We start from the raw sequence: 10,308 nt of genomic DNA, 5'->3' as shown, positions 1-10,308 counted from the left end.
TACATTCCATTATCCTCGTTTTGCTTTTATTGATGCTGATCTTATATCATCCCTTCAGGACACTTCATTCTGTTCAGCTACTCTTCTAGGTTCTTTGCTGTCTCTGAATTACAAAGTCATCGGCAAACCTCAAGGTTTTAGTTTCTTATCCATGGATTTTAATTTCTACTCAGAATTTTTCTTTTGTTTCCTTTACTGCTTGCTCAATAAACAGATTGAATAACATTGGGGATAGTCTACAACCCTGTCTCATTCCCTTCCCAACCACTGCTTCAATTTCATATCCCTTGACTCTTATAACTGCCACCTGCTTTCTGTACAAATTGTAAATTGAATTCGCTCCCTGTATTTTACCCCTGCCACCTTCAGAATTTGAAAGAGAGTATTCCAGTCAACATTGTCAAAAGATTTCTCTAAGTCTACAAATGTTTGCCTTTCCTTAATCTACTTAATAAGGTAAGTCGTAGGATCAGTATTGCCTCACATGATCCAGTATTTCTACGGAATCCTAACTGGTCTTCCCTGAGGTCGGCTTCTACCATTTTTTCCATTCGTCTGTAAAGAATTTGCGTTAGTATTTTGCAGCTGTGACTTATTAAACTGATAGTTCGCTAATTTTCACATCTGTCAACACCTGATTTCTTTGAAATTGGAATTATTTCATTCTTCTTGAAGTCTGACGGTATTTCGGCTGTCTCATGCATCTTGCTCATCAGACGGTAACGTTCAGTCAGAGTTGGGTCTCCCAAGGCTGTCAGTAGTTCTAATGGAATGTTGCCTACTCCCGGGATCTTGTTTCGATTAAGGTCTTTCAGTGCTCTGTCAAACTCTTCACGCAGTATGTCATCTCCCATTTCATCTTCATCTACATCCTCTTCCATTTCCATTATATTGTCCTGAAGTACACTGCCCTTGTATAGATCCTCTATATACACCTTCCACCTTTCTGCATTCCCTTCTTTGCTGATAACAGGGTTTCCATCTGAGCTCTAGATATGCATACAAGTGAATCTCGTTTCTCTAAAGGTCTCTTTAATTTTCCTGTAGGCAGTATCTATCTTACCCCTAGTGATATGCGCCTCTACATCCTTACGTTTGTCCTCTAGATATCCCTGCTTAGCCATTTTGCACTTCCTGTCGATCTCATTTTGAGACATTAGTATTTCTTTTTGCCGGCTTAATTTACTGCATTTTTGTATTTTCTCCTTTCATAAATTAAATTCAATATATCTTCTGTTACCCTCTTTCTCTGCGCATGTCAAGTTCCGTAGGCCCAAATTGAGGAGCAAATCTTCAAGGTCATGGAACGTGTCAGTATCTACATCTACATCCGTACTCCGCAAGCCGCCTAACGGTGTGTGGCGGAGGGTACCCTGAGTACCTCTATCCGTTCTCCCTTCTATTCCAGTCTCGTATTGTACGTGGAAAGAAGGATTCTCGGTATGCTTCTGTGTGGGCTCTAATCTCTCTGATTTTATCCTCGTGGTCTCTTCGCGAAATATAAGTAGGAGGGAGCAATACACTGTTTGACTCTTCGGTGAAGGTATGTTCTCGAAACTTCAACAAAAGCCCATGCAAAGCTACGGAGCGTCTCTCCTGCAGAGTCTTCCACTGTAGGTTATCTATCATCTCCGTAACGCTTTAGCGATTACTAAATGATCCTGCAACGAAGCGCGCTGCTCTCCGTTGGATCTTCTCTATCTCTTCTATCAAACCTATCTGGTGTGGATCCCACACTGCTGAGCAGTATTCAAGCAGTGGGCGAACAAGCGTACTGTAACCTACTTCCTTTGTTGTCGGATTGCATTTCCTTAGGATTCTTCCAATGAATCTCAATCTGGCATCTGCTTTACCGACGATCAACTTTATATGAACATTCCATTTTAAATCACTCCTAATGCGTACTCCCAGATAATTTATGGAATTAACTGCTTCCAGTTGCTGACCTGCTATTTTGTAGCTAAATGATAAGGGACCTATCTTTCTATACATTCGCATCACATTACACTTGTCTACATTGAGATTCAATTGCCATTCCGTGCACCATGCGTCTGTTCGCTGCAGATCCTCCTGCATATCAGTACAATTTTCCATTGTTGCAACCTCTCGATACACCACAGCATCATCTGCAAAAAGCCTCAGAGACTTTCCGATGTCATCCACCAGGTCATTTATGAATATTGTGAATAGCAACGGTCCTATGACACTCCCCTGCGGCACACCTGAAATCACTCTTACTTCGGAAGACTTCTCTCCATTGAGAATGACATGCTGCGTTCTGTTATCTAGGAACTCCTCGATCCAAGCACACAACTGATCTGATAGTCCGTATGCTCTTACTTTGTTCATTAAACGACTGTGGGGAACTGTGTCAAACGCCTTGCGGAAGTCAAGAAACACGGCATCTACTTGTGAACCCGTGTCTAATGCCCTCTGAGTCTCGTGGACGAATAGCGCGAGCTGGGTTTCACACGGCCGTCTTTTTCGAAACCCATGCTGATTCCTACAGAGTAGATTTCTAGTCTCCAGAAAAGGCATTATACTCGAACATAATACGTGTTCCAAAATTCTACAACTGATCGACGTTAGAGATATAGGTCTATAGTTCTGCACATCCGTTCGACGTCCCTTCTTGAAAACGGGGATGACCTGTGCCCTTTTCCAATCCTTTGGAACGCTTCGCTCTTCTAGAGACCTACGGTACACCGCTGCAAGAAGGGGGCAAGTTCCTTCGCGTATTCTGTGTAAAATCAAACTGGTATCCCATCAGGACCAGAGGCCTTTCCTCTTTTGAGCGATTTTAATTGTTTCTCTATCCCTCTGTCGTCTATTTCGATATCTACCATTTTGTCAACTGTGCGACTTCAAGAGAAGGAAGCACAGTGCAGTCTTCCTCTGTGAAACAGCTTTGGAAGAAGACATTTAGTATTTCGGCCTTTAGTCTGTCATCCTCTGTTTCAGTACCATTTTGGTCACAGAGTGTCTGGACATTTTGTTTTGATCCACCTACCGCTTTGACATAGGACCAAAATTTCTTAGGATTTTCTGCCAAGTCAGTACATAGAACTTTACTTTCGAATTCATTGAAAGCCTCTCGCATAGCCCTCCTTACACTACATTTCGCTTCGCGTAATTTTTGTTTGTCTGCAAGGCTTTGGCTATGTTTATGTTTGCTGTGAAGTTCCCTTTGCTTCCGCAGCAGTTTTCTAACTCGTTTGTTGTACCACGGTGGCTCTTTTCCATTTCTTACGATCTTCCTTGGCACATACTCATCTAACGCATATTGTTCGATGGTTTTGAACTTTGTCCACTGACCCTCAACACTATCTGTACTTGAGACAAAACTTTTGTGTTGAGCCGTCAGGTACTCTGTAATCTGCTTTTTGTCACTTCTGCTAAACAGAACAATCTTATTACCTTATTAATATTTCTATTTACGGCAGAAATCGTCGATGCAGTAACCGCTTTATGATCGCTGATTCCCTGTTCTGCATTAACTGATTCAAATAGTTCGGGTCTGTTTGTCACCAGAAGGTCTAATATATTATCGCCACGAGTCGGTTCTCTGTTTAACTGCTCAAGGTAGTTTTCAGATAAAGCACTTAAAAATATTTCAATGGATTCTTTGTCCCTGCTACCCGTTATGAACGTTTGAGTCTCCCAGTCTATATCCAGCAAAATTAAAATCTCCTCCCAGAACTATAACATTTCCCTAAGGGGCTCCATCACTAGCCTAACGTTGGAGCTCCCAATAACTAATAAACCCCTCCCCCCGTGTGCCTGCTCGGACCTTGCTGAAGGAGCAGCCACATGTCCATTCACAGGCAGAGCGGGCGATGCCACACGGCCAGCCTCCACATTGGCCCTCCGCCTCGTGCGCCGCGAACGCCACTGAACCCGCCACTCCCCTTGGGGAGAGGGTGGCCCAACCGCGCCCGGTACCCGCGAAGATCTCTCGACAGCAGGGACAGTGGGTGAAGCATCTAATACCTGGGGTGCACCATGTGACACACCAGACTCCCCACTGCCGCTACACTCCGAGGCAGCAGCCTGAAGACGGCTGACCGCGGCCATCAACACGCTCAGCTGTTCGCGAAGAGTGGCCAGCGTCCGTACACAGCAGTCACACATCCTATCCATCCTAAGGAATCAATTTACCGAAGAGACTTAATCAACTTTTAAGTAGACTGCTAATTCACTAAAGGCGATTGATTACTGACTAAACTGTGATTGCTAACCACTTCTTGTGGAAAACAATGAAAATAGCACTACCTGTCTCTGGACTGTATTCAAAACAAACACTAGCACTACTGGCACTATGGCTGACTACAAGGACTCTCTCTGACTGTATCCAAAACAAACACGAAATCTATGTAACTCTATTACTAGCACTCGACAATTAAAGCTTCCTAAAAGCAAAAACACACGGAAGAAGAAGTGACAAGTAAGAAAAATACAGTTAATACTTAAATTAAGGTAGCTCGCTGCACAGCAGACGTGAAGCAGACGGCGGTTAGGGCGACACATGAACTTACAACATAAAAGTAATAACAGATAAAAATACATATTCATGAACCTGAGAGAAAATCAGTGGATAAGTTTAAGCAAACGCTATCAGCAGTACAATGAGAATCAGCTTAATTTTTCAATTAACTCCTCGACAGAATAGAAGGAGTGACCCATGAGGAAACACTCCAGTTTCGATTTGAAAGCGCGTGGATTACTGCTAAGAGTTTTGAATTCGAGTGGCAGCTTATTGAAAATTGATGCAGCAGTATACTGCACACATTTTTGCACATGAGTTAATGAAGTCCGATCCAAATGGAGGTTTGATTTCTGCCGAGTATTAACCGAGTGAAAGCTGCTTATTGTTGGAAATAAACTAATATTGGTAACAAGAAACGACAATAAGGAATATACATATTGAGAGGCCAATGTCAAAATACCCAGACTCCCTGAACAGAGGTCGACAAGAGGATCGTGAACTCACACCACTTTTTGCCCGAACCTCCCGTTTCTGAGCCAAAAATATCCTTCTAGAATGGGAAGAGTTACCCAAAAACATAATACCATACGACATAAGTGAATGGAAATAAGCAAAGTAGACTAATTTACTTGTCGAAGTATCACTCACTTTCGGAACCATTCGAATAGTGAAAATGGCAGTATTAAGTCTTTGAACAAGATCCTGAACGTGGGCTTTCCACAAAGCCTTACTATTTATTTGAACACCTAGGAATTTGAACCGTTCAGTTTCACTAATCATATGCCCATGCTGTGAGATTAAAACGTCAGGTTTTGTTGAATTGTGTGTTAGAAACTGTAAAAACTGAATCTTACTGTGATTTAACGTTAGTTTATTTTCTACAAGCCATGAACTGAGGTCATGTACTGCACTACTTGAAACAGAGTCAATGTTGCACACAACATCCTTTACGACCAAGCTAGTGTCATCAGCAAACAGAAATATTTTAGAGTTACCCATAATACTTGAGGGCATATCATTTATATAAATAAGGAACTGGAGCGGCCCCAACACTGATCCCTGAGGAACCCCCTCCCCCTTGACAGTACACCACTCAGATCCTCCATCACACTGTATTACTTTCCCTCCATTCCTGTAGATCGTTCCCTAATGCTCTTCCTGAAACACTCTACAACTTCTGATTCTGTCAGTTCTTTCAGGTCCCATCTCCTTAAATTCCCACCTTTTTCCAGTTTTAATCTACAGTTCATAATCAATATATTGGGATCAGAGTCCACATTGGCCATGGAAATGTCTTACAATTTAAAATCTGGTTCCTAAAAATCTGTCTTACCATTATATAATCTATCTGAAATATTGCAGTATCTCCAGGTCTCTTCCACGTATACAATCTTCTTTCATGATTTTCGAACCAAGTGTTAGCTATGATTAAGTTATGCTCTGGGCAAAAACCTACCAGGCGGCTTCCTCTTTCATTTTTTACCCCCATTCCATATTCACCTACTACGTTTCCTTTTCTTCCATTTCCTACTGTCGAATTCCAGTCACCCATTAATATTAAATTTTCATCTCCCATCACTATCCGAATGATTTCTTTTATCTCATCACACATTTCATCAATTTCTTCATCATCTGCGGACTACTTTTACGACTTTGGTAGGCGTGGGATTCGTGGCTATCTTGGCCACAACAATGCGTTCACTATGCTGTTTGTAGTAGCTTACCCGCATTCCTATTTTTATTAATTATTAGACCTACTTATGCATTAGCTTCATATTAGCCTTCCTAATACTAAAATCTATATCCGATGTTAACAATGACGCCGGTGGATGGACTATCAGGAAATTACTGACCATCGAGAAAGTCACAAATATAACCGACAAGCAAATGGGCCCTTCACAGGAAAAGGTTTTTTGCCAGAAAACGGGGAAAATTGAAACCCAGCAAATGAGTAAAAAAATGTATATTCACTGACAAAAAAAATAGTGTACGCACACAACTTACACAACAATAGTCTGGGATTACTCTATTACGTAATACAGTTTTTGTGATTGTATCTTGCAGCTTTAGTTATTTTTAATTAAAAGAGGCTTTAAAAGGACAGAAAGAACGTGTTGGACTACGCTACAGATCGTTCTGTTAGCACAGTCTTTACTTTGTAATCACTTTCGTTGCCTTCGGCAACTCTCAACAGAAATCTCCAACCTAACCGAGACAATGTGCTACGATACAGCCGAGATCATGACAAGAGAATGGGCTACATCACACTCGAAGTAAATGTATATATGTAAGGATCCCCATGACCTGTATACGTCTGTTATAAAAAATCTCCAAGCCACTCTCCTCAAATAGACCGCAATCTTCTCTTGACCTTCAACTGTTACTATTTCAGAATTAAAAACCAGATTCAAAGAAAATTTGGCTACAAGGCACAAAACTAGAAAAATAAAAATAATAAAAGTGAGAACGTGAAACATGTTAGCAATAACCATAAACAGGAGATTTACAGAAAATATAATTCAGAAAGGAAATCATTAATATTATCGACCGTTTAGGAACTCTAGGCTACGAAATGGATAAAACCACATATCGAATAAGTGGTGGAAGAGTTAGTGTGTTTTAAGATTAAATCCAAACAAGAATTAGAGAAAAATATATCGAAGCAAGGCCTCTATTACGAAAAATTGCCAAATCTCGAGACAAATTGTGTCCTTCTGTATTAGATGAAATGTTTTGGCCCCTAGTACGGATGAAACAGTATCTGCAGTATCAACAGGAACTTCGGACATGTGTTTCATATTTCATCCAAGCCTGCAGTCTATAAATATTTAAACAAAATACCACTACAGGGGAATTACTTACGAAGTAGTTCTTGGTAAAGAAACACAGGACACAATTACGTATGTAGGCTTAATACGAACTACAACTGTGTTTATAAATCGCTATAGTTGCCTTGGACTAACGACGAGCAAATATCAATATAACCTGTACGCTTTTCAAAGCTGTTATCCATGAAAAAGCCAAACTACGTATCGTGAACAAAATACAATTTAACACCGAAACAATGACATTAGCTGACAATGGGCACAGACTTTAGTCAATGGGCACTGTTGAAAATTTGTGCCAGACCAGGATTAGCACCCGAGTCCCCTGGTTACGAGGGAGAGGCAATGATCACTGTGTCCGAATTACACAGTGGTCAACAGAATAGCACGAACAGCCCGAGCATGCCGTTCTTTAGATCCAAATTCTCAATTTCTCCATAGACCGCTAATGCACTGCTCCTTGAACATAATCCTCCTCCCTTTAATTATACAGTACATGGCCAAAAAAACAGATACCGAATATATGCAAACTTGGCCTTACGAACATTGCAGACGTCGTCTATGTAACACACGTCAAACTTCAAAGAATTTACCAATTCGTTGCATTGTTTACTATAGACCACAAATCAAGTAACGTAAAAAAAGCACTGCGTCTATTGAGATCATGATTCAGAGTTAAAAAAAACTAATAAGTCGCCTACATATTACAGTTGCTGCCAAAAGAGGAGAACCATTATTTTCCCACAAAAGGAAATATAGTTAAAATTACGCTTCTATTTCGGTTAGTTTATGCGGTTACTAAAATTTAAAGTGAAAGTTACATAGTGGACTCTACCCTCCCCCCACCAGAAACGTAGTTATCGTGGCTGTTGTGAGACTTTTGTACACAGTTAGAGAAAGTGTGTTAAATGTGGCGCGGACGGAAACGCTAGGCTACGCTACAGGGCAATCTGCTCGCACAACGTTTAGTCGGCATTCATAATCGTTGGCGTAAACAACTCTCAATCAAATTACCACCTTCCAACCTAACTTAGATCTCGGGCTACACTACCAATCGGCCTGTCATCACAACCAAAAATTCATTGAGGGGGGTGGGGGGATTTCCTGTAGCTCTCTCTAATGTATCTCTAGGCAAAACTGCCAGTTTTGTCAGACTCAACAGCAAGATTTACCAATGGTAAACACTTTTGAGACGGCTCGTAATTTTAGAATAGTCCTCTTCGTCTTACTTGGCATAAATTGTTCGCTGGCGTCCCAGCAGCTAGCTCCCTCAGTGTCTGCTTCTGCCATCGCACCACGCTAGTCTGCTGTTGTCCTAGCAGACCGAACGCACCGCACATCCGATACCTTCGGAACCACTCACTGGCCAGTTAGCAACTGAGCGGAACACTGTTTACATCGTGAAAGGAAAACTATGCAAAGATGTACACTTAAATGGCACGACTGAGTAGCACACACACAGTAATATCTGAGGAATGTCCTTCGACACGCGCAGAACGAAAGTCTTCTCGCGAACGTACAGCGTCTCTGAAAAAAAAATCTCGTGACTATATTCCGGCGTTACGGCCAGGTTCTCATACAAATGAGCAAAAAAGGGTACATTTGAAATTCATTTTGAGACAATGAAAATACATTCGAAAGATCTGTTTGGGAATTACGAGTGATAATACTATGAGCTTAATTTTAGATTTTCAATAAAAAATGGCGCCCGTAATTATGATTTGATCAAGGGCCTGCGAGACTGGAGTACGCAGAGCGCGTGCAGTGTGGCACCTCATATGTTACCTGAATTCAAAAATGGGTAACATCAGTTGATACTACATTATTCCTCTGAAATTGAAAATGGACAACATCAGTCGATAAAACATAAAATTTATGGGAGCGTATACCTAACCGCAATGAAACAACCTTAAATTTAACGATACAGTGCTAATTCGAACTTTGAGTTCGATTTTTGAGGGTTTGTTTCACTCCTTATGCCTACACAAAAATTAGTTAATATTAACAAATGTCATATTATAGCTATAAGTTCCTAAGAAAAGTGTTTACTTTTAGGGGTCAGAGGTAGATGTTAAGAGAACGAACCACTTTTACTTTATGCTGCATGCCGTTCTGAGAAAATAGTTACCCGAAAAAAATGTGTTCAAAGTTTAGGGAAAACATTTAGCTATATTATTACTTCGATTTGCATGAACTGAGTGTTACATATATATTTTTAATGTCGCTGAAAACGAATCTGAAGTCAGATTTTCAATATTCAAAACAGCTAATCCAATACGGAGGGCAACCGATTATGTTTTGACCAATTTTTACCAAAAATGTATTTTCGTTATTTACGTTTAGTCTGCAAGTCAAGGAGTATTTATCAACCCTTCCTCTACCTCTGATTGTTCCTAGACAGCAACTTCCTGTTCTTCTTGGCAGGAAAAGCCGATCTGTCAAAGCTGGATATGCAGCACTCGGCAGCCTGCACTTGATATTCGTCCGTATTTTCGGTGAGTATGTTTGCATGCATTCTGCAGTATGAATCATTTTGAGCACGTGCGACACGGGACGAGTTATCATCTACATCTATATGGATACCCTGCAAAACACATTTAAGTGCCTGGCAAAGGGTTCATCGAATCACCTTCACAACTGATAATTAATTGAAACCCTCAGCTGCCGACAGGTGTTGTTGATATACTTCGATGGGGACAGCTGAAAAGTGTGCCCCTACTGGGACTCGAACCCAGAATCTCCTGCTTACAAGGCAGACGCTCAATCCATCTGAGCTATCGAGGGCACAAATGAACAGCACGACTGCAGGAATTCATCCCTCGCACGCTTCCCGTGAGACTCACATCCCAAACCGTCCACAATCCGATTAAGTAATGTACTTAATAGGTATTTGTCCATCCACTCATTACTGGCTCACACTAAGGTGACGATTCCCGTAAGAGTTCCGGCAGCCTGTGCGCATTCGCACAGACGAAGGTCAATGGCTGGGAAACGTTT

At 41.2% G+C, this 10,308-nt stretch overlaps 1 non-coding gene across 1 annotated transcript; it reads right to left on the bottom strand.

The window, feature by feature from the left end:
• Nucleotides 1-10,021: 10,021 nt before the first annotated feature.
• Trnat-ugu (transfer RNA threonine (anticodon UGU)) lies at nucleotides 10,022-10,096 on the bottom strand. The gene has a single exon. It is a non-coding gene; the product is annotated as a tRNA-Thr (tRNA).
• Nucleotides 10,097-10,308: the final 212 nt, after the last annotated feature.

The sequence above is a fragment of the Schistocerca gregaria genome, chromosome 6, assembly GCF_023897955.1.
Source record: "Schistocerca gregaria isolate iqSchGreg1 chromosome 6, iqSchGreg1.2, whole genome shotgun sequence".
Taxonomy (NCBI): Eukaryota; Metazoa; Arthropoda; class Insecta; order Orthoptera; family Acrididae; genus Schistocerca; species Schistocerca gregaria.
The sequence above is the reverse complement of the archived record's forward strand: the minus strand, read 5'-3'. Positions and strand labels throughout refer to the sequence as shown.